Source organism: Heliangelus exortis, chromosome 12 (assembly GCF_036169615.1).
Source record: "Heliangelus exortis chromosome 12, bHelExo1.hap1, whole genome shotgun sequence".
NCBI lineage: Eukaryota > Metazoa > Chordata > Aves > Apodiformes > Trochilidae > Heliangelus > Heliangelus exortis.
This window is the reverse complement of record NC_092433.1, coordinates 2104469-2129034: the sequence shown is the minus strand read 5'-3', so window position 1 is coordinate 2129034 and position 24566 is coordinate 2104469. Positions and strand designations below refer to the sequence as shown.

General features: G+C 41.7%; 1 protein-coding gene and 1 long non-coding RNA gene across 4 annotated transcripts in view; one reads left to right on the top strand and one right to left on the bottom strand.

Moving 5' to 3' along the window:
• The window catches only part of SLC6A1 (solute carrier family 6 member 1), a 61680-nt gene extending 38318 nt beyond the window's left edge, over positions 1-23362 (bottom strand). The window contains exon 1 of one of the 3 annotated variants that reach the window (XM_071755403.1): positions 23192-23362. The gene's annotated coding sequence lies outside the window, so the exon portion shown is untranslated. Of the gene's footprint in view, positions 1-11500; positions 11591-22776; positions 22976-23191 lie in introns of those variants that run through there. The other 2 variants (XM_071755404.1, XM_071755405.1) reach the window with 2 other exon arrangements.
• LOC139801353 (uncharacterized) lies at positions 17815-19557 on the top strand. Its single transcript, XR_011728169.1, has 3 exons — positions 17815-18059; positions 18813-18868; positions 19151-19557. It is a non-coding gene; the product is annotated as an uncharacterized lncRNA (long non-coding RNA).
• Positions 23363-24566: the final 1204 nt, after the last annotated feature.

Below are 24566 nucleotides of genomic sequence, written 5' to 3'. Positions count from 1 at the left end.
GGGAAAGACCAACCATCTGACCTTTAATCCATGAGACCTGACTTGGTTTCTTATGACATTATTGTGCCCACTCAGGTCTCCTGACTCTCTCTTTATTCCATTTCCATTTTGAGTAGCTCTTGCCCTACTGAAAAGTGGCTGCTACAGCAGTGAAGGAGAAAGGGGGAGGGAAAGAGTTGATTCTGCTGAAAATATAGTGAAAAACCTCCTCAAGTCTCCCAGGCTGATTATGTACCATACTTTTCATCTAAAACCTCTTAAGTCCATCTTGAGCTCTCTTTCTCTGGCATTGTGTATCTGAAATGCCTCTGATTTACTTCTTTCCTAAGAGTTCTGCCTTTCCAAGCAGTATTCAAAGAAAAACATTTTTCTTCTCCTTTCTGCCCCATACACCATGTAGGAAAGGCATTATTACTGGATGCAAAGCTATGAACCAGCTGCTAGAGGACCAAAGACAGTGGTGGCCACCACAAAGTCAACTTATAGATAGATACAGAGTTTGAGAGGTTAAAAAAAACCCCAAGCCCTAAAAGAAATCCTAGCCTATTCTTAAGCAGACCTGCACACCATTTGTTGCAGTGTTTAGTTCTGGCTTGGTTTTACCTCTACACTACATAAACCTGAGACATGTTTGACATGTATGACACACGTTTTCTCCCACTTTAGCTCATAAATCCTACAGTTCTTTGGGTCTGTCGTTGCAAAATTCCTCATTTAAATAATAATATATATATATATAATATATATATATAAAATAATAATAATTAATAAAATTAATTCCTCATGTGTTAAGTCTGACCCACTTGATTAAAAAGTATAGCCAAGACCTGGAAGTAGAAACCCTCTGTTGGCACAGGGTGAGATAGCAGATAACCACAGCTAAGAATCCTCATTTCTCAATTTTATTATAAAACTAAACAAGCAAGGCTGAAAAACTGAGTTTTTTGTTAAGAATGGGTTTTATATTTAACTAGAAATTAACTGTCATAAAAGGTGATGTACCAATGTAATTAAACACAAATAAAAGGCTACATAAAATCTGAAATCAATTCTTCAGTGTCTCACTGCTTCAGATCATTTCCTTTTCAAAATAACCACTTCTTCAGACCAAGGAAAGTGTTGAAAGTATTAGGCAGGATCTCTAAGTCTTTAATATCCCTCACAAAACTACACTTCCAGGCCCTACCCAGCCAAGAGCAGCTTAATTGCCTGCAATTGCAATTCCAGCCACTGCAAATCCTACACAGCTCTCCCATGAAAGCATTAAAGAGCTAAGACTTAATTAGCATCTCTGATTAAATAGCAATTCATACAGCCAGTCTATCTCCCAGATAGAGAGCACAGATCTCTAAAAAAGCAGCAAAGGAAAAAGCCAAAACACACACACACCTCACACCTTTAACCCAAAACCTCACCTCTGTTCATTTTCTTCATACTTTATAATGGCAAATATTCATTATTTATGATAGGAAGGCTGCTGCCAGGCACACTTTGAACACTCTGGGGCAAAACTTCTTAAACAGAAGCTTAACCTGCCTGAGAGGTTACAGACACCAAAAGAAACCATGGTAATCAGGGAAGGATAAAGCAGCTCAGAGAGAGCACCAGAAACACTGAGCAGGGACAGACTCCCAGAGGCAGCTGTGTTTCAACAGTGCTGGGAGAGGAAAAGGGGGCACACACCACCACCCCCCAACAAACCCTGCAGCAGAAAGAGTCTACATCACTGCTAAAAGCCTAAAGAACAAGCACTGCTGAAACTCAGCTCAGCTCCTGTTCTTCCTTCCTTCCACTTCATGCTTCTGCAACACATCACAGTAGGAGATTAACTTGGGACAGCTGGCATTGCATTCTTCACCTCCCTTGCTTTTTGGTGATCCTGATCTGATGGGGAAAAGTGAACAAGAACACCACCAAGAGGTAGAGTATATATCCACACAGACATGTGGATAGGACAACCTGTAGAGCTGGAGTTTTGGGATGTAGGACATTCCATAGTTTCCTAATTTCCAGTACCTGCATGTTGTTACTCACCTACTGGTTCTGTTCAAAAGGTGCTAGCTTGTCACTGGTTCTTGCTGGACCTGGAAAGATCTCCAGATGAACAGAAGAGCCTGAGTGTGGTAGCACATACAGCAACAGAAACAACTCCTTAAATCCAGACACTTCCCTCAGGATGGAAAGGTCACATCAGCCCTTTGTGCTCACTTTATCTGCCATTCCAAGCAGGGACAATATATGAGAAGCACTGATGAGACAACAGCAATAACAAGGAATTATGGAAAGGGAACAGAAGTAATTTTGATGGTCATTGCACATGAACTCCTCAGTAGAGTGGTATTTTAATAGGATTAGAGGAGTACAGGTGCCAGAATTAGTAAGATGGATCCTCTACTATATCACAAACTATTGGTTTCCAAAGACTGTGAAGATTTTTGACTTTTAATGATTAAGGCACAGGGTAAAAACTGATTTAAGTGAGGTCCTGGGCACTACCCTAGCTGCTCTAGGGCAGCACACTGAGAAAGCAGCTTATGTCCCAGACACTGGAGAACTGCACTGCAGCAACATTCCTTCACCCATCCAAATTGGAAACCTTAGATAAGTGAAACAGATCTGTGATGAGGATAAATACACTCTGCTGTGACAAGACTCCAGGAAATTACTAGACAGACAGAACAATGACAGATGGGATACAAGAGTCAGCTATTTAGTGGTTGAAATGTCATTTGGATACTGCACTGCTAATGTGCCTTTTGGGGTTTTGCAAAGTCTTGTTCCATTGGCCTTCAGAAAGCCAGAGGTCCCATTTACATGTGAAACCCTTAATATTTCATTCATTCTTATTTGAGCATACCCTACCCACTGGTAAAGAGCACTTCATTCCTGGCTTAACTTTCTGGAAGAGATCTGGTCTTTGCAGCCCAGCTTAACAGTCCATCCCTTATACACAGCACACACTCCAGCATTCCTCATTTCTGCCCCTTGTCCCATTCCACTCTTCTTTACAGAGATCTTGGAGTAGCATAAATTCTTGTAGAACTGAAAGAAACTCCTTTTTCCATCATAATCTTCTTTCACAGCTAGCACCTACTACATATGATGTAGCTATTTCATATCAACATTGAAATATTGCTTATTTTATGCTGCTCAACAGCCTCACAAGTGGAGTCTGTCTCTCATTTCCCCAGCTTTGTCAATGCCACTGCTTCTGTCTGAGAAAGTGAGCAACCAAGATTTTTGGACCAAGATCTTTGTGGTCCCAGAGAAGTCAGGGCTATCATTGAGCACATAAAATAACTTAGAGATGAGTCTCTGAAGGCTTTTCAGTTATTTGCACTGTAATACATGACTGCTCAGTTGAAGAAAAAAGCTTGGAACAACATATGGTACCAGTTACCCACATCCTTCTCTAACCAACACTTCCTTTTCAGATACAATTTACCTGCACTGCTTGGCAGCCCAGCTGTCTCTGTCTTCTCCTGGGGAACACTACTGTGTGCAGACACTGTTTATGTGCCAGGTAAATTATTTCTGCAGCCATATTCTTCACAATAAGCCTCTCCTTGAGTCCCATCCAAAAGGTAAGAGTCATAATTAGTGACTGTGAAAGATGCCTTGGCACTTTTTGAAAAGTGAATCCAGAGTTTTGTCAAGGCTTCAGCTTTGGTAATTGCATTCCCTCTATCTGTAGTTCTTCTTTTCTAACACATAGCTGATGAATTCCACCCCAGATGTAGTAGCATATCCCAGGTTCCAGAGCTGTTCAATGAAGGAACAAACCTAAAAATGAGAATTACAGGCTTTACTTCTCCTCTATCTGCACTACAGGTATTTTTATGGTCTTTTCCAGCTCTCAGAATCCCATCACAGCAATAACTGGACTAAACAGTGTCCTCATAGGTTTACTCCTGTGATTTCTTTCTCTTTGAAATGCTGGTCAGAAACCCAGAGAGAAAACCAATGGCACATTAAAGCTCATTTCCCTCAGACTACAGCAGAAGCTTGGTGTGTTTAGTTACCTCCCATTTAAAAGTTTCCAACCCTTAGCTGAAAAGAAATTCCCACAGCTACATGGCTAATAGTGCCAAATGCTAGCTTCTGAGAAACAAATCCAAAGAGAAGCAAAAGTTCTACACATTCTGAAATAATGAATTTGGCATTATAAAAAACAGTGCAAAAGGAAATAAGCAAAAAAAAAAAAAAAAAAAATTGCAAAAACCAATTACAAAAAAAGCTTAAAAAAAAAAAGTCATGAAGAACTTTCTATCCTTGGGTTATGTCTCAGGGTCCATTAACTCCAAGCAGTTTGGAAATGACTACAAAAATGCACAAAGCTGGCAGTATTATGAGGTACCATGTTTATTGGATGCCAGTGGAACATCCTTGTTTAGTTTAGCAATTTCCAAAAAAGCCCCAAACATGTGAACTTTGAAAGTGCAGCTCTGCAAACTCACTGGAGAGCAGGAAGGTGTGTTCTGAATAGCTCATCCCTTGTCACCACCCCCAGGCTGAACACTTGTCATAGTGTTATGTACTGCCAGGTACTTGGCAATTTGGTGTGAAGGACAGTGCTGGATGCTTAATAGCCCTCCTGAACTCATTTTTCTTTTGGAAAACAATTTTCTAGGCCGTGTAGCTGGGAACGTTGCCTTCCACACTGAAGCAAACACCCAATAACAAGCTCCAAGAGCACACAGATCTCTGTAGCAGGACATCTCTTTTCTTTCTACTAAAAGAAATACAGCAGCAATGGCAAAATATGCTTTTTTTTTTTTTTTTTTTTAACCTTTAAATTACAGTAGCACCCAGGATGTTTACAATAGCTGAATCAGGGCCATTTATGTGGCAAAGCTGCTGGAGTCAGAGAGCTAATAGCTGCCCAGGGCAATCAAGAAGCTGCATACTTGACCAAACCCTTCTGAGAAAAGCAAATATGGTCCTTCACCCACCCCACAGGTTTTCTCTTTAAAATAATGCTTTAAAATTATTTCTCTTTAAAATGCTGGGGGCTGTTCCATACCATTTGTTTGTCTGCATTCATCCACCTATCTTGTGAGCCCTTCCCCTCACTCCAAGAGCTCGACTGAAGCTCCAGAGGTTTCCAAGTGAAACACTGTTCCCATTGTCCAGGTCTGAGAAGTCTCAGCTGAAGGAAGGCAACATTGGTCCCACCATCCTTCCAGTTTCAGAACTGGGAGGCTGAAGAAATTCAAGCTCTTTTGGGGATTACAGTGTTAACCTTGGAAGGGAAAGCATTCAAAAGACTGAGAACTGTCCCAAAACAAATAGTGACCTATATAATATAAAATGTTTTGTTTACTGAGGCATGAGAAGATACTACTTCACTGATTTAAGTGAATAGGCTCAGTGCCAAAGCTATCAATGGAATTATATCTGCTTATGCTGCTGGGAAGTTCTGCTCTTTGCACAGCATTCACTGAGGTGTAAAATGAGGGCTTAATGTTACTTGCTTGGACTCATTTCAAAGGCAATTGCTGCACCTGTTCATACCAACACACACAGTCTAAGTTTTTATTTTTCCTAGAACCCCAAAGCATCCAACTTGGATTGAAATAAGGCAAGGATTTCTATTCCTACACTTTTTTTTCTTTACTGATCCCCTCCTTTCTACAATGCTTTCATTTTCCTAGAGGGAAAAAAATAAAATCATCTGTTTCTGCCTATTAGACAATATGCAATTCCTTGCATCTTCTCTCCACAAGAAAAAGACATATTTCTGCACTGGAAGCAACATATCCTGGCTCCTCTCAAGCACTGTCTCCCAGGTTTTAACCAGGAAATAGGGACACCTAAGGAATAATGCACAGTTGGTTTTATACCCCTCTGAGGGTAATAAAGTAACAAATGGCAAAACAGGTCAGATTTCTTCACAAATGAGCATTAATTCTTATCTGCACAGCACAGAGTGAAGTGTTTGTCCTCTGGTTTAGCTCTGAGCCAACGTAAAGCAGTCAGGATGGGCTGACTCCCAATACCCTGCCAGGCTGCAGGGATGGTGCAGACAGGGGGCTGGGGGCTGCTGAGCAGGGAATATCCTGAGCTTCCACTGGGAGATGGTGTTACTTTGAGGGAAAAGGGCATCTGGTTAAGTGGAGCAAATTTTAAAAAAGCCTAAACAGCTTATCAAGCAGCACGACATACTATAAAGTTATTGCAGTGAGGAGAGAAATATTCATCTTCCTAGAGCTACAAAAATTGTCTTCCAACTACCAGCTTGGAAGAAACAAAGTGAGCAACCTGAGTGACATGCACAGAATTTCTTGTTGTTAAAACTTTCCTATGATCTGTTCAAAAGTAGTCAATTAAAAATACATATCAACTCACACAATCAAATGCACAAGCCTGATGGCCTCTAGGGGTTCTTCCCAATCTAAATTTTCCATGACTGTTTACTCTGACTTATAGCAACCTTCCAATACCTGAAGGGGCTACAAGAAAGCTGGGGTTGGGCTTTTTACACAAGTTGTAGTGAAAGGACAAGGGGCAATGGTTTAAAACTTGAAGAGGAGTTTTAGGTTACACACTAGGAAGAAATTTTTTTGTGTGAGGGTGGTGAGCCCCTGGCCCAGGTTGCCCAGGGAAGCTGTGGCTGCCCTATCCCTGAAAGTGTTCCAGGCCAGGTTGGATGGGGTTGGTGCACCCTGGGCTGTGGGAGGTGTCCCTGACCATGCAAGGGGTTAGGAATGGATGAGCTTTTAGGTCCCTTCCAACCCAAACCAGTCTGGGATCCTATGACTGTTCTCAAGGCCCACCACATCTCTAAAGGTGTCACACTGGTTGGAGTTCCTGGGAGAAGGAGGAAGAAGTGTCCAGCTCATGGACTGAAGCTTGTTTCTTAGCTGTTTATACCAACACAGATGTTGCCTACACTTCATGACCAGTTTTAGTCTTCCATCATTCCCATCTTCAAATCATATGAAGTTTTACATGTCCAAAAGGTCACACCAGCTTGTGTATCAAGCACCTGTAATAACCTGGAAGGCAAATACATTCAGGATGAGGCTTTTACACTATCTAAGAAGGCAAATTTTTACTTGCTTGCCACATGTTAGTAGGACCAGTGCTACTTCGTACATTTTTGTAGTTGGTTCTGTTGTTTTTTTCAGGTCTGTTCAAGTAAAAGTGAGGTTGTGCAATGGCTATCACCAAAGCACCACTTACTTGACTCAAGGATACAGGAAAACTGAGGAAAAGTTGGTTTCTCTTATGCTAAGGAAGCATTTGTGGATATTAAGTGGTATAATTAAAAGAGAGAAAAAAGAAAACTTGCCATTTCTTACAACTAAAGAAACAACAACTATGGTAGCATTATTTTTTTAAAAACATATGATGTTTCCAGTTCATTCACATTATCAGCAAAGGGATTATCAAAGATTTGTGTCTTTAACAGAGTGCTGATAAAAGACCACCACTGGACTATGTTAAATAACATGTCTGAATTTTTCAAAGGAGCCAAAAATACCTAAGTGTACATTGCAGTGGGCTTAAGTTGTCTGTCTTAGACTTCTAAGAAAAAAGTAGCCTGAGTGATTAATGTCTACTTTGGTTCTGAAAGAGTAGATTTAATTATGTTTTGGTCTAATGGCTGGAACAGAACAGGAAAAGAAAGATGTAGATGAGAGCAGGAAAGGGATTACATCTGCCAATCACACCTACAAATAGCACGACCATTTTTAAGATCCATTGGACCAAATCTTGAAGCCTTTTAATAGCAAAGAAATTCCCATTAACTGAGAATGTTCCACACCAGACAGGACTCCATACCTTGCATAATTCAGCTACTGAATACAAACTACCATTTCTGACACTTCCAGTATTCAATTTTTATTATTCATAACATACTCCAGTGCATACAACAGCTCTGTTTAGGGCTTATCACTGCAAGATGACAAAGTGTCAGCTTGAAGCTACTCTTGAAGATTTCCCCCTTCCTGTAAAGATGCCAATCTGAGATTCCACAAGCACAGGCATATTCCTGTTCTATCACATGGCAGCAGCCATAAACAACAGCCTGAAGGGTGTTTACCCCCCCTCTCCTGTAAACAAAGGAAGACTTTATTCCTGTAGTAGGAGATCTTCTGTGAAAACTGTGAATCTTGACTGCTACATGGCAGACATAACTCATGCTCCTGCTAAATGAAGTTTCCTAGCATTAAACCAGAGTGCTGGAAAAATTTATTTGCAAGACATCTTCAAGCACAACATAATCCATGATGCATGTATTTCAGATTCCTCTTCCATCCAACTAGGGATGGGATTTCACCTCTGGTTTTAAGGAAGCTGTCATAATTCAAACAAAATATGGAGCCTTGCTCTAAACTGAATGCAGATTATCTTAGCTTGCTGTTCTAGGATTGGAAATACTCTGTGGAAGCAACAGTAACATTTGGTAGCTGGGACTGAATTAATCCTATGAAAAATAAATAGAAGCAGCATTCTTTTGTGGTATCTATCCTCCAGACAATAACCAATTCAGCCTCCCTGATGAAAATAAGGGCCACCCCCCAGCTGTCACCTATTCAGTATTTCATGCTCCCCATAACTGTGTCTAAATGTACTGTCCACTGCTCTCAGTGTGTCCAGGTCAGTGGAGCTCTGGGTTTCTGCAGGGATCCCCTGGCTTTCTCATTTACACTTCCAGCCTCTCTTCCAGCTCCCTGATTCCCACTACAAGAACCTCCTTCTGGAAAAACACTCATTTCTAGTACTTGTGCATAAATCCTCCATTTTGAAGGTAGGAACATCATAGAGAAAAAACTCCTGTACAACTAAAATCCATAGCAAGGACCACATAACAAATACTACTACAATCCCTCACCAAAGATACACAACTACAATGCATTAGAAACACAGCAAATGCATTAGAAAAAATTATATACACACACACACACGAAGGAATGTGATCTTAACTAGCTTAACAGAGAGGTTCACAATGTGTTTCACACAAAATCCACTCAGCTTAGTCATTAATAACATAATTAGAGGAGATTGTGTAGTACCCATATAAGTCTTCTCTCACTAGCCACTGTCTTCCCTATTAAAGTGCATGAATACAGCATTGATAAATAAAACTATATGGAGGGAGCCATGTATTTTGCTTTCAGAAACAAGATAGCATCTGGAATGTGTGTGTCAGCCTAAGTGCAATAATCACTTGTGTTCCTCATTCTGACTCAGTTGTTGTTTGTTGCTCTTTGTTGTTTTGCTGCATTTTTTTAAGGCTTCAGTGTTTCACAAGTCAGATTTTTCTTTCTTGCTTATGGGTCAAATCCAGAAGCAAGCAAGAAACAACAAGCCCAAGGTCCTGCAACTGAGGTGGTTACCTCCTGCTATTCAAAGCTCTTCTTCAGCTGCAAGTTCTTCTTCCAGACCTAAATGCTGCCACATCCCACACCTGCTGGGGAAAGGACAAAAAATGCCCCCAGTTATAGTTCTTGGTCATTCTTTAATCCCAAAGAGTCCAAGCAGGAGCAGCCACTCTTGCAGTGCCATGTAGGAAGCCTTTCAGCACTGCTTCTGCCACTGTTGCTAGAAGTCTCCTCTGTGCAGCAAGGCTGGTAGGGAGTTGGGCCTTAACAATTTTTTTATCTGCTTTCCAAAGAGGACACCAGAGGACAAGCTCTTGTCATTGTGGTCATCCCTTTGTAGTCTTAATTATTCACATCTTCCTATCCACAAGAGAGGTATAACTGAAATCTTTGTGCAATTACAGCTATTTTCCCTCATTCTCTGCTTCAACAACAGAAGGGCATTTTCTAACAGCTTAGTTCAGTCTGCACATCTCTGTCACCCCTTAGGAAGAAAACTGACAGTAAATCCACACATTTTTCTGTTTGCTTTATACATGTTTATTACACATCATCAGTGGGATTTTTAGATTTAGATTTTTAGATGGTCCACATGGAGTGAGGAAGCAGCCAATCTTGACTGTAAATGCACAAATGTGATTAATGCCCACAATATGTTGTGAAAAGTAAGCTGCAATGGCTTCAGAGGGAGCCTGAATACAATTTATTTTGAGACAACATCTAGCTAACCTTTCAAGAAGCAAGATTATTCCTCTGCTCCTCCATCTCACCTCTAACATCAGGACATATATAAATGCAAATAACTGATCTGTAGCCATCATACATATGGCTTATAGCTACCAGGTACATGGCTATTCACATATTTAGCTGCCATATTTTATGCACCTGTCAGAGATTCTTTTCTTTAACCACCTGGAGCAAATCACCTCATAAACAGCTCTGCTCTTACACTGCAATTCTATTGCAGTTCTTTACAGCTTCAAAAATAGCAGCAAAAAGAAAACAGGGGTCTCATAAAATAAAATAAAAAGAAAACAAGGGCCTCATAAAATAAAACCAGTGTCTTACAGGATTCACTCAGGAAGCATTTGCTCCTCAGAAATAAAATAGCTTTTGTCTTACTTATAAGACAAGGCAGCAAGCTCTTATTATAAGGAAGAAAAGAATAAAATCCAAATAGGGTTGGCTTTCTAAAACTGTCAGTGCTGGTACAGATGTGAGCTGCAAATCAGTGTGTGGGGGTTTTAAAACAGATTTTTAAAAATAACCTAGGAAATCTGTGAAGTTTTTCAGAGGTCCATCTGAGCATCTCCCAAGCTTGCATTTCTCCATTGCTAAATGACTTTGGCCAAGATACACATACACCTTTAAAAACAAAAAGACCACTCTTTGATAATTTTAATCTAATCTTTCCCTGAAGATTTTACCTTCATAAACTGCACATTTATTTTTATGCAATCTGCAAAGACAGAAGTGGAGTATAATGAAGATCTGTTTTGAATATAAAAAAAGTATAAAGCTATAATAAATAAATTCCACCACACTTCAACTCCCTTTTGTGGAAGACAGTATATACCAAGACAAACCAAAATGTCCCATGGCTTCTCTAAATCCTTTTGAGCACTGTCCTTGAGCACCTCCAATTTTTTATTATTTCTATCAAACCCAGTTTCCAGTGAGACTACACGAGTAGTATGTCATCAGTCTGTAAATCTGTCAAGCCCCTTGGATACCCTTGGCAACTGCTTTTGTAAATCCAGCACCTCCTTGGAAGCTCTTGTTGTGTAAAATCAAAATCATCCTTATGCTCAGTGGGAATGGATACACTTGGAGTAGCTGAATGCAAATGGGGGAAAACAATCTTCCCCACAGCCCTCCAAATGTCACTGCAAAGCAGAACCATCCATCTCCTTTTTCAGCCAGCCATGAAGATGAAATTCTGCCACATGTATCCATGAACTGTCAGGGTGTTGCTGCTGTCCTTTGAAGGCTTAGAGGCTGTTGTGAGCACCTGAACAGGGAGTTCTGCATTAAAAGCCACAGACAGCCTCAGTCTGGCTGATTTTCCAAAGACAAGCAATCTCTTCCTCTACTCTGTAGGTGACCTATGTGCCAGGGCCAGATTCTCAGCTAGTAAAAATGACTGCTGATCCATTCAAGTCACTGACCTTTCTGAGGTAAGCACTGGGCTCATTTTCCTGCCGTTTTCTTCAGAAATATTCATTCTTATTCCCTTCCCGACTACACGTGCTGATTGCTGGAACATCATGGCATTCAATCCAGTCACTATCTTACATGCCAGAGTTTCAGTGGGTTTTGGCAAGATCTGGGAGGGGAGGCAGCTGTATTTCTTATCAGACCTACACTCCTAAAACCTGCTCAGCTGCAGGGTGTTAATTGGTACTTTACAGTTACTCAATTGCTTCAGCTTTAGTAAACAAGGTAGAGCCACAGAATGTTGTACACTGGATGTTACACAAGACCTTGGCAATCAGCAGCAGCTTTCATATTCAGTGGGATTCAAGCAAACAAACAAAAAAAGCCACTGAAGGTTTACCATGAAAGTTGCTGTATTTGGTACCCTAAGTGGTTTTCCAGAGAATAACAGCAGCAGATTTTCTTTCACATGGGTTTGTTACCTATCTCCTCACACTCTGCTTTGTTCAGAAAAAATGGAAGTTTAAAAAAGATATTGTACTATAAACTCAGCCCCTGCCTTATCAAAAGTAGCAGCTTAGAAAATTCCTGGGGGCAATGCAATGGACCTAGAGACACCAATGCCACAAAACACCATAGAGAAAAAGGACATTTATTGGTGTTCCTCATGAGCACTTCAAGCCAGGCTGCTCTAAGTATTTACAGACATTCATACAGTGCCCATACTTAAAAGCTGAGATTTTCTCTAAAATTGTAATAGTACCAGATCAGCACCAGGACAAACAAGTGACAACCAATAATATCCAGAGTCATTTTATTACCAGGTGATGGGGACAAGCCACTTCCAGCTGGGCGCACAGCATAGGCCAGAACAAAAGTTAAAACTGCCATTCAGTTCCAACCTTTTCACTTTTATCCTCATCAGAACACCTTAAAGTTTCTCAGCAAAAATCCCTACTAACAAGCAACAGGACAGAAGAGGACACAGCCTCAATTCTTGCCAGGGGAAGGTTAGACTAGAGGTTAGCAGAAGCTTCTTCACTGAAATACTGTGCCCAGCTGGTGCTTGGTGATTTTAAAGGTCTTTTCCAACTAGAATGAAAATGTTGAAGAGTCACAAAAGAAGGGACAAAACAAGGGCTTTAATGAAAATGGTATCAGAGTGCAGTGCCAGCAGCCTCTTATGTTTAAGAGGTCTAAAATGTAACTGTCTTTACATTACAAAGCAGGTGTCTTGGCTATAAGCAGGTATCTTAGATGACTCTCCAAGTTTGCATTGGCTGTCCAAAAAAAACCAAATGGGATATGGTGGCAAGATATAAAACCAGGAATAGTAGTCAAGAAAAAGACTGAATGGATATTTGAGCAGCACACTTGAGATGCCCCACACTGATGAACAAAGTCACACAACCCTGCAAATAATGCCCAGAGGGCACAACAGCCTATCATTTCTAAATATGTCCTCTCAAATACATTTCTGACAAATAATACCTCACATATATTTTAAGTTACTCATCTCTCCCTCCAGATGAGTATTTTATAAGACCAGACCTAAAAAGAAACCCAAACCTCACTCATAGTTCCTAAAGTTCTGATATTTTTCAGGTAGATTCAGGCAACACCCAGAGAGGAAGCATGAAGTTGGTATGAAACAAGATAAAAAGATAAACCATCTCCAGAAACCTTGCAAGAGCAATAATTACACAGCATCTTCTCTAACAAAATGTCTCCCAGGGATTAAAAAAAAAAGTTAAAAGCAAAAAAAGCAGAAACCTTCCAACAAGTCTCAGTGTCAACAGTGTGGGGGTTTGTTAGTTATTTTTTTTTAATAGTGGCCAGAAATCTGTCACAATCACCTCACAGTGGAAAATTTGGGAAAATAGATCTAGATCAAAAATTAAAGGATTTTCCCAGGGGATGTAACATCAAGAAGACAATTTTAATTTGCACTCTCCCATCTGCACAATCATCCTGAGCAATAGTGCTCCCAACTGCCTTTCAGAAATTACCATGGCTTACAGAGCTCATCTGAGTCAAGGAAGGAGGATCCTAAAGCAGAACAGGAACCTCTGTTGAGACCCCATGCCATAGCTTACCTGCAGTCAAGCAAGAGCAAGGAGCTTGAAGTGCTACTGCTATCAAGTAGACCACTGCTAGAGCTTAGCTGGTTTATGCTGGTGAGGACCTGGGCTATTGAGACAATAATTAAGAGTTCCTTTGTTGTTATCCCAGGGCCCAGAAAAGTTAGAAATGTTGGGTTAGAAACCCAGAAAGGCTGCAGAGTTACAGTAAAACCAGCCCTGCTTTGTTAATTTGGCAGACAAGGTGTGATTTTCATACATTTAAAGAAAAAAAGCCCCATCTCACTGAAAATCAGAGCCAGGTGTGGTCCTGCTCACACAGAATTCCTTCAGAATAAAACCTGTATGGTTTACTCTCCCCCATCTTGGTGAAAGGGCCAATACTGCACTCATCCTCTTTGGTGTCAGCCTGTGTGGTGGTTCTCAATCACAGTTATTTTGCACAGCTGTGACACTGGTTAGATCTGTCCTCCACAAGCTGGAGCAACACTGAACGTTTCAGTGGCAAACCAAGACAAGCAGTGAAGTGGTAGAGGAGGAACTGTGGAACTCTGCAGGTGTCCAGGTGACAAGTCACCATATCATAGAATCCTAGAACTGGCTGGGTTGGAAGGGACCTCAGAGCTCATCAAGTCCAACCCTTGCTCCACTCCCCCCGTGGTTCCCAGCCCATGGCACTGAGTGCCACATCCAGGCTCTTTTGAAATATCTCCAGGGCTGGAGAATCCACCCCTTCCCTGGGCAGCCCTATATATGAAACTGTATAGGTGGATTTTCAGTTTCCTAAGGCCTTCTGTTGCCATTTTTAACTTGGGGCTCTCACCCATAGGGCTTCAGTTCTAATACTGCATTAACTTTGATTTAACGCAGCAGTTAGGGTGCTGTCAGCTCCAGAAGGAAAGGCTGTGAACCAAACAACACTGCCAGCCAGTTTTGAGCCCTCCTTCTCCACTCTTCTGCAAAAGTCAACTTCTTGCAAATGAGCAAAATCCCTCTGGGTTTAGCCCAGCTGATAAGCTTCTCCCCCTTGCTAGGTGGAACACACAGCACAAAGCACAGAATTTACAAGGAATTCAAGAAATCTTGCAATCAATATGCAGCACGGATCTCTGCACTACAGCAGTTACATTATCTTGTGTGGCACATGCACCGTTGCCATGGCAACCAGCATCCTTCATCCAACTCCATTATTATGGCTATTTGAGGCTTTCAGAATCTCTGGTGTCCAAGCCATGGCTCAGAGCTACTTTGTGCTAATAAGCCTCAAGAATAGACACAAGAAGAAAAGAAGAAAATACAGTAAACTCTGTTTTGCTAATCTGAAAGCAACATGGAAAGCAAGAAGTGGCATGGGAAATACAATTTGATCAGCTAAGGGGAAGCAACTCTTATATAACTGTCTTCATTAAGTGAGATGAGCATACAGCAAACTCACTGTAGCCTTTTAATTCCAAAAAAATTAACAGTCAGCTCCGTAAATTTGTTGAAAAAGAAGGCCTTTGTTAAAAGGTATGAGGAAAAAAAATTATATATATTATATATATTTTATAATTTTTATTTATATATATATAATTTCTTCTTTAAAAGACTGAGTTTGTAGCTATCAGCAGAACAGTTACAGAATGTAATCTGATTTTGACCTTTTCATGATGTCCGATATTAAAGTTTTAAGGGGCTACTATAAAAATCTATAATCTTTATAGTAGAATCTATATTTGATTTATATAAATTGTCTCTAGATACTTTAAGCTTTCTCTATCAATAACACTTTTTTTTTTTTTGGGGGGGGGGAGATGGGAGAAACTTAAAGTATTTACACATCAAAGCACTACAGAAACCTCATTATGCTTCACACAGCTTAATAAAAAGTTTCTCTTAGTCACCAGCCAGGGAATTTCAGGCAGAGGATAAATAACCTAATTTATTAAAACGACCCTTGACAAATCATCCCTAAGTTGCTAGCTCGAGGTTTTATTCCTGTGAAATACACACGGGGTAGTATGAACAGAGATGCTTTGATGTTAGAGGGTTCCATGGCTCTTAAAAAGAAATGTTAAAATAAAGAAAGAAGGCACTACACTAGAAAATGCCTTTACAACTGGCAAAGGAGACTGTCAGGCTGCTGAACTCAGCTGATCTTTAGCTACACTTAAGCTTAATTGTGGCTCAGCATCTGTTTAGAAACAACAGTAATTCTTTAGCTGTCTTGAACACCATCCTTCTTATATCATATAATCATAATTATATCATATAATCATATTCAGTGTCAGGTCAGGTGTAGCCTGACCTTTCTGCTGAAGGTAAGCAAAGTCAGCCTGCAGTACAGACCCCTCAGGGAGATGAAGGAAACCATCTGGTGCCACTCTCACATCCCCCCACCCATTCCCAAAGCACCCTGGCAGCAAGATCAGTGCACCCCAGTTTCACCTGGCCCCCATGAATGGCTCTAACAACAGGTCCCACGGAGCACCTGAAGCAGGAGCCTTTCTCCCTTCTTCTGCTGTCACACTCCAAGCTCCAAAGCAAACCCTGTGTCCCAAACTTGAGTCCAGCAGGATCCCTGGCAGGTTCTGTTCCTTTAGGGCTGGAGAGCAGTAGTTTAGGGACAGTACCTGACACCACACTGGAAGAATTATTTTGAACCATTAGTGAGAAAAATATGCATGTATTCAGATCTACAGGAAATAAAGTTCTCCTCCTGGTAAAGGAACATGCTAAATAATGAGGAAAAGTAAATCAAACATTATTGTCAACAGCTTCTATCACCATGACACCTCGATGGTGCTGTTTACAACCTGAAAGCCTCCTGACCTGCCTGTACAACCCTCTGTTTGATCAGCTCAGTGCCCCAGCTCAGCCTCCAGGCTGATGCTGCCTGTGCAAACAGGTGAACTCATTTCAGGGAAGTGAAGAAAGCACAATACTATTGGAGAATGTAGCTCCCCATAAGGTTTAAGTGTCTTTAAATTTGAAGCTGAAGGCATGTTGCTATTCAAGTCTAGGGCAGATTGTGAATCCTGCTCATCTCTGACAACTAGTGAAATCAATGGAATTAAATTCAAGTCATTTGTGCCACCTAAGCCCACAAAAAAGCTTAACATCCTTAATCATACAGTTTTCTGCTATTAAATAGTTTGCAAGAGAAAAAGGTGTGGAATTTTCCATCCGTGCCTTCCCTTTGGAACCTGCATAACACGTTTGCACAACTCTAATTTTCTTGCTCACAAGATTGAAGGACTCTTTATTCACAGAGAAAATATGGAGAGATGATCCAGGAATGCTTCAGCTGCTCTTCCTCGTGTTGTGCTTCAGCCCAGGGAGGGCTTCCTTACTTCAAGTTCAAAGGCAGGTTCTGCATGACCCTCCTGTAGGTGACCAGCAGGGGACACTAAAATGGGACTGCTCGGTGAAGCAAGCCAGGAGATGCAGCTGAGGAAGATGACATTGGGTTACCCTGAAGCCCATCTGCTAAGCTGAAGAGGATCTATCACACAAGAGCAGCAAGATCCTTGAGGAATTATATTCTTTCAGCAATATTAAAGCCCTGCTCAAATAATCCCGGTTCATTTTCATTTTGGAAGGTTAGATAGTCCTCAGAATTTTCTCTAATTGCATATTCCTCAGAATAGACTCCTCTGCTTGCTCTGTAATCAAATCATAATTAAAGCATCTGTGTCATTTTATCTACCCCTTCCTGCTATTTGTAGCATTTACAGAAGGCAACAAGGATGCAGCATGCAAAATTTCCAGCAGCAAGGCTCATCAGGGTAATAATAGGGATTTGTGCTAGTGTGACTGTCTTGAGTGTCTCCTTAGCCTTTAAAAACAATTGAGGAAGAGAGGAATACTAAACAGTGCCCCCCTTGTTGTAGCCACAACTGGAGCCCGTGTTTTATTCCTGGGATACTTGTTTTTAAAACAGCTGCCTCATTTCATCTGGGCTTCACTGGGAAAACAGTCGTACAGTGGGGAAACAGTTGTCACAGCCTGGAATTAAGAGCTGTGTTAAACAGCAATATCGCCAAGATGGAGAAAAATATTTTCTTCCAGCACTGCATCCGTTGTCAGACTGGGTCTTTGCTACATTTCAGCCAGAAAAAAACAAACCCAAAAAGAAGCCACGAATAAAACGCAACCCAGAGGCAGACCCGTTGCCCGGAGCTAGGTCACAGAACACAAAAAAACAACCAGTTCCAGGGTTCTGACTGTTGCAGAGTGGTGGTGTGTGCCCTTCACCTGGAAGGGAACACTGAACGGCACACTTCAGAACCCAGGTGATTGCACAAACTGAGCAAACTCCCCCTCTCCCCCAACACCCACTGCTCACAAGGGAAGAAAACACCAAGCAACCTTCTCAGGAGAAACAGTTTGCATGCTGGGCTTAGTTTCATCTCTTGGAATTCAGAAGAGGTGGGGGGGAAATCATATGTTGCTACTCTGCCACAAACACCTTGCACAAGCAGAATTCATCAAGATCACACTGGGACAGGTCAGCAATGAATTTTTGGTTTGCATTGATTACCTGGATTGGTAACTGAAAGCATGTATTTTTCAGTATTTTATGATGTATTTATTCAACACTAACATGACTTTCTTTTCTTCTGCCCCAGATTTTAGTCTTATCACATGATTTTTGTAGAGTTACAGAGTTAACCTCTACAGTGGTTTGATAAACATTGCTTGACAAACCTATGAATACAATTTGTATAACAAGTACTGATATTTTACTGTCTGCTTTTCATGATAACATCATTCTAATTAAATATTAAAATAATTGTAGTTTTAGAAGGAAAAATTTCAATTTAAAAAATGATTATTTTAAGACAGTGATTCTGTATAAAATCAGCCTTAATTCTGCTAACTATCTATAAAGATCAAAACTGGAACAAACCCAAAAGTATCCAGCTTAACAAATCACCATTAATCATTCTTAAATAACTTGTATTTTTGGATGATGAATTATTTCAGAAATTATTTTGAGCGGAAAAGTAATTTGGGAACACTTGATACCTACCTATGCTTAATTGAAGCCTTAAATAAAAACCCTTCTCATACCTAATAAATCAAGCTAGCTACTAAAGTGTAAGTCCCACATCTGGATCTGATTTTATTTCTTTAAGCCAGCCAAGCCATGATGATGATGATGGTGATGATGATGATGGTGTGTCAGTGTTTTGATGTTTGGTTGTTGGGTTTGGTTTTTGGTTTTTTGGTGGATTTTTTTTTTTTTTTTTTTAAACAGACAAACACATTGCAGCTCCTACAGAGCAAGACAAATAGGGCTCCTGAGACACTCAAGTGATTCCTCAAAGCACTGCATCAATTCCAGATGAAGTCAAAGGACTTGTACCTGTTATGCCTTGTGGGTTCCCTGTAACCCACAGGGTTCCCCTGTAACAAAGAGCACTCCTTACCCCAGCACCAAGCTGAATTTTTAAGAGTGGCAGTGCCTGCACATTTAAGCAGCACATTTAAGATCAAAGCAGCAACACAGAAATATCAGAATGTTAATGCACAACAGACATGGGTCTGTTTCCTTGGGGCAAAGCCAAAGCCTGACCTCTCATGCTGATGTTCCAGCTCCACCAGTGCAGCTGACAGCAGCAGTCTGCAGATTACATCAGCTCTATTGTGGACATGGGCAGCATCTTCTGTGGACACAAGCTTGCATGTTGGCCAGCTCAAGAACAATTAAAATTATTGCAAAATAAAATAACACACCACAAAGGGCCTCTCGGAAAGTAAGAGTCGGTTGTTCGTATTACAGTGTGTGATATTCCTTCTGCAAATTCCCTCATGTATACCAAAATATGTTTTTTAATGATTTTACTTCCTAGTATAGGAGGGATCAAATGCTGTCTGCATTCTGTAAAAAGCACTCTTTGTGCAGCTGGCAGATTTTTTTCCCCATCAGTGAACGAGATCCAGGTGTTGGTGAATTTACTTACCAGGTTACCTTCCAACCTGACTGAATTTCATGCAAGTGGCCTGAGAAATTTTCAGATTTTATAGATATTATTTTCCCAATAATAATAATAATAAAAAAAAAGTAAATCAAATAATCCACTTAGTATTCCATTCTGACACAAAAGCAGAAGTTGGGGCTGTTATCTGACCACCCTCACACTGACAGCCAAAGGACATGCTTCTGAAAGCAGGGGAAGAGAACATCTCAGTCACTAGAAGTTATGAAGCATATCAGTTGGGGGTTTTTTTGTTTGTTTTGGTTTGGTTTTTTTAAGCCAGATAGCGGATAATTCACCCATAACCTGAATGCACTTGCAGTAGATAACCAAAGTCTAAATATTACATTTCTTACTGCTCTTTGTACAGCAAGAGACTGTTTTACTGAGCCCCTGCAACAACTGACCTTGCCTTTTAAACAAAAAATTGTCAGGACTGAGGAAGTGTTCACTGTCTTCATCTGGACACGTCTGAGCTGTCATCCCCTGTTCAAAGAGGTCAGGACTGCAGCATCAACCTTCTCTCAGAAGCATTCAGAAAGGCTTTGAGGTGCACCAAGTCCTGCATTTTATGTAACCAAATGTGTCACTGTATTAAAAGCACAACCATGCAAATGTCACAGATGACCACCTAACACGCAGTTGAAAGGCACAGATATGTCCCCAAGTCCAAATTCATTTTCCGTTTCCAACGTTCAAGGCAAGCCTGAGTTAGAAGAAATCATGGTAAGTAGAAAATCCTAAGATAACTTGAAAAGAAATTGTCACCAAGGATTCTCTTCAGAGATAATATTTTTTTCCAAATCACTTGTTCGTAGTTGAATCATCCCAGAAAGCATCTAAAGCTTGTGGAAATTTGCCACTGCATACAGGATGATAAGTGCAGAATTCCTACAGATTAGTTAGAAATTTCCTTTTTGCCTCTGTAGCTTGGATTGCACTTACACGGTGAATACATTCAAATGTAGTCAAAAAACACCTTCCTACTTTGCCTGTTCCCAGTCTTCATGTTTTACTACTCTGGTATACTTAATTACTACTCTGTTACACTTGATAGTGCCATCAATGCTACAGTTCTTTAGCAATAACAGAAGCATCACATCAGCAGTATCTTCAGTAAATACATTAACCACGGATTCATCCACACAAACAAATCACTGTTTACTTTAGAAATGCATTTTAGCAACCCGTAATATTCATCAATCCACAGAGATCAGTGTAGGCAGCCCCTGCATGCTTTAAGGAAAAGACACAGCTTTTAACTTTACCAAAGGAAACTACACATTCAATAGAGCAGGCATGAAAATTGCTTCATTTCTCCCTTTTTCACATGCGTATAAAATGGCAATAATTAAGCACAGAAAATACATACAGCCCTGTCTGGAATATTTCACATTCCTCGGGGATGGAGAAATTCATCATGACAAAACAAGTAATTATCATGAAAGCCACTGCCCAAAATTTATGCAGACCCATGCTCACACATGGTGAAAATAAAACTAAAAATTAGCAACCCGTGCTGATCAGCACCAAGTGACATACTTTGTACCTTTAGCCTCAGAACAAACAAACCCCATCAATTTGTTAGGTATTCTATAATCTGAAAAGATTTAGAACTCTGTTACAAGGAGTCACCATGCCAATATTAAAATACTTTATACTTGTCAACGGTTAAGTTAGGCTACCAAGCTAGGAAAAATAAAAAATATATATAATAGAACTGAATTGTCAATTCTTAATACAATGTTATCATAGCAACTTCTGACAGGTCTCACCCATTTACCATTAGCACTGAAATGTATTTTGGCAAATAAAGGAAAACATCAGCATGTTTTCTCTGTTCACCCTGACCAACCTAAAATATTTAAATTCATATACATTGAGTGATTTGGTCCTCAACAATTCTGAACTTCTACATACCTAATTAAAGTAAATTTGAACAGCTCAAGATGAATGTCTTTGAAATTCAAGTTACTTTTGCACCTGCACACAAATTTAGTAACTCCAAGTTTTAAATCACTTCCCTTCATATCTGGATCGCCACATTTAAAATATAAGCTGCCAAGTTCCTTGGATTTTGAAGAGACCGGGATCAGCCACTGTCCCTTTAATGTTCCACCTCATCTCCAAAAGTAAGGTCTTTTTACTAGAGCTCAGTGTGATTCACTGGAATTTGCCAGGCAGGTCAGGAAATCCCCTGAAGCAAAGGAAGAATATTAAAGAGATGGGACATGTATATCAAATCTCATTACTGTTCTCTTGTGAGAATCAATCAAGTGAAAGGACATGATGATGTCATTATGACATCATTTACTTTGGGATTAGAAATTCATAGCTACTTAGCAACCAAATCTGTCCAATACAGAAGTCAGAGATCCAGTGAAAGATGTTATCATGTGACCCATATACTGCAAGATAAATATCTGTCAATTCTTGTTTCAACACTTCATAACACATACACTAACCTCGTTGTTTCAAGCGCAAAATAATAGAACTAGAGCATTCCTTCGGAAACGTTTTTATTGTTAATATGCAAGTACATTTTTTTTACCCCACAACAGCTAATAAGCCCGCTACCTTCTCATAGATCCGAAACCTAAAAATGAAGAAAAAGCTTGTCCTACACAGACCAGTATTTTCAGAATCTGTCAGAAACTAACAATCTACCCAAACCTCATACAGTCGATGGAGACTAATATAATTGCATAAGAATACAAGCTTAGAAAGCATGCTTATTTCTGTAAACTAAGCTGAAATCATCCAGTGGATGAGCTCCAGTATCTATCAGAAATTGCAACAATAGTAATAATAAGAAAAAAAGAATAAAAGCTCTGTGCATGAAGAATTGGTCACGCTACTTCGGTGGCTATTTCTGGGACCTGAAAAAGGTTGGATGCCCGGAATCTATGCCTGACCTGATTTCCTTTAAAGTTCATTCATCTCTCTTGAAAATACAGTTTAAACGAGTTCTAAACCAACTGAGCAAAGATAATACGTGAGCTGAAATGATAACTAAGTCTTCAAACCCATCACCAACAAGCAAGAAACAGCATAAGACCGACACTTCGTTTTCAAACCCACGCTCCACTAGAGACTGACCCAGCATCGGAAGACATTTAATATTAAACGAAAGAAAACAAACCGCTCCACCTTCTGGAAATAACTTCCATTAGGACGAGGCTGTTTAAGGTCCCCATTGAAACGGGATCCCCGCCGGTCCCTGCTCTCCCTTCCCTCACTTACAGCGATGGATGTGCCTCCACCAACCCGCACAGCGACCGACGAAGGCTCCGCAGGTCTCGGCAGACACTGTCCGTGCCTGACAGAAAGGCACCAAGTGCCACCGCGGACCTCCGCGGGGCCACCCTGAGGCAGCGCGACGGCAACAGGCGACCGTTCGCAGCCGCTTCCCGCCCGATTTACCTCAGCGCCTCCCGCGCCCGCCCCCACCTCCCCGCTCCCCCAAGAGACACCGCCGAGGCCCTTTCCCTGAGGGCAACCGCGTCTCCCGCCGAGCCCCGGCAGCAGCACACCCGGGGAAGGGCACGGCGGTTCTAACACCCGCGGGGCCGGAGATCGCCTCCCGCCCGCCCTCCCCTCAGGGCGTCGCGGACGGCGGGAAAGGACTGAAGTTTAGGTTCAAACGCGCGCACCCTACCTGCTGCCGCGGCAGAGGAGAAGGAGGAAGAAGAAGAGCTGCCTTTGCTGCCGCCTCCGACCGGCCCGAACCACCAGCGCTGCCCTGCCCGAGCGATATTAATGTTCATTTAAAGCTCGGCGCCCGCCGCTCCGCCGCGCCCTCCCCACCCAGCAGCGCCCGCGCAGCAGCGGGGCCGCCCCGCCCCGCCCCCGCCCCGCCCCTGAGGAGAGCGACGGCGGCCCGGCCCGGGTTCGGCGGAACCCTTCAGGCTCGGCCCGGTCGCCTCGTAGCCCGCCGGGAGTCCGTGGGTCAGCCTGGATGCCACAGTTCCTCGCGAATCGCCCTTTCCCGCTCGACCGGCGGCGGGGAGGCTGCGGGACTCTCTCAGGATGACCCGCGTTGCAGATCAGTTCCCTTGAGCAGTTCGGCCATTGCTGGTTGTCCCCTCGGCCCGAGTTACCAAAAGTTGTGAGCAGCAAGTCAGGGGTGCTGCCAGAAAGACTGAAGGTTTTCTGACTGAGTTTGGGTGGTGCGAGTAGCCAAGTGGAAAGTTACTTAAAACAGCGAAGCTTAGAACTGTGTTTTCAAAGTGCCGAAATGTAGATACCTTTCCAAACTTCTTCCAGAATGTCAAGAGAAGAGAAGAGAAGACAAATGGTCAGATCCACGCTTTCCTGGGATCCTTTTTGGTCTGGCGCCTTTTCCCTGTAAGATTTCCAGTCAGGAGTCTGTGGCAGTGGCTCCCCAGCCGAGCGGGGCAGCTCACCCCAGCCGTGCCGCCTCAGGCCACGCCGCCATCTTGGGGGCGTCCCTGAAGTGCTCTGCCCTGGTGTGTGGAGTTTCCCCAAGGCCCAGTAACAGCTCTGAGGGAAAAAATGGGCACCTTGGACGTCCCAGGTGTCTCTCTGAACTGAGTGAGTGGCAGTGATGAGTGGCCAGAGGATTGAACCAAAGAACAGCTTCTAGAGAGTGTTGCAAGGTAAGCTGGTGACTCTTGCAGCAGGTTTAGAGGAGCGTTTGTCACAGTAGAGAAGTCGGTCCCATGGCTTCTCCTGTGTGTTTTACTGCATTAAAACACAGCCTCTGTTGTTTAGGTGAAGTAACATTCAGAATGTCTGCTAGCATCCATTGTCTACACACAAAGTTGTCACAAAGACAGCTACATGCATTTCGCTGCCACACACGTGTCAAGTCAGGAGGACCTACCTTCCTTTTCCTCTCAGGAAGGTCTGGAGAGGATTTTCTGTTTATCATTTCACCCATCAACGGGTTCTGAACCCACCCCATGTGTTTGTGTATATTCTCAGTGTTGGCATTGATCTGTGTGAATTTAAGGATGATGTGTGAACTAATGTTTAACACATGTTAATCATACAGCAACAGAAAAATAAAC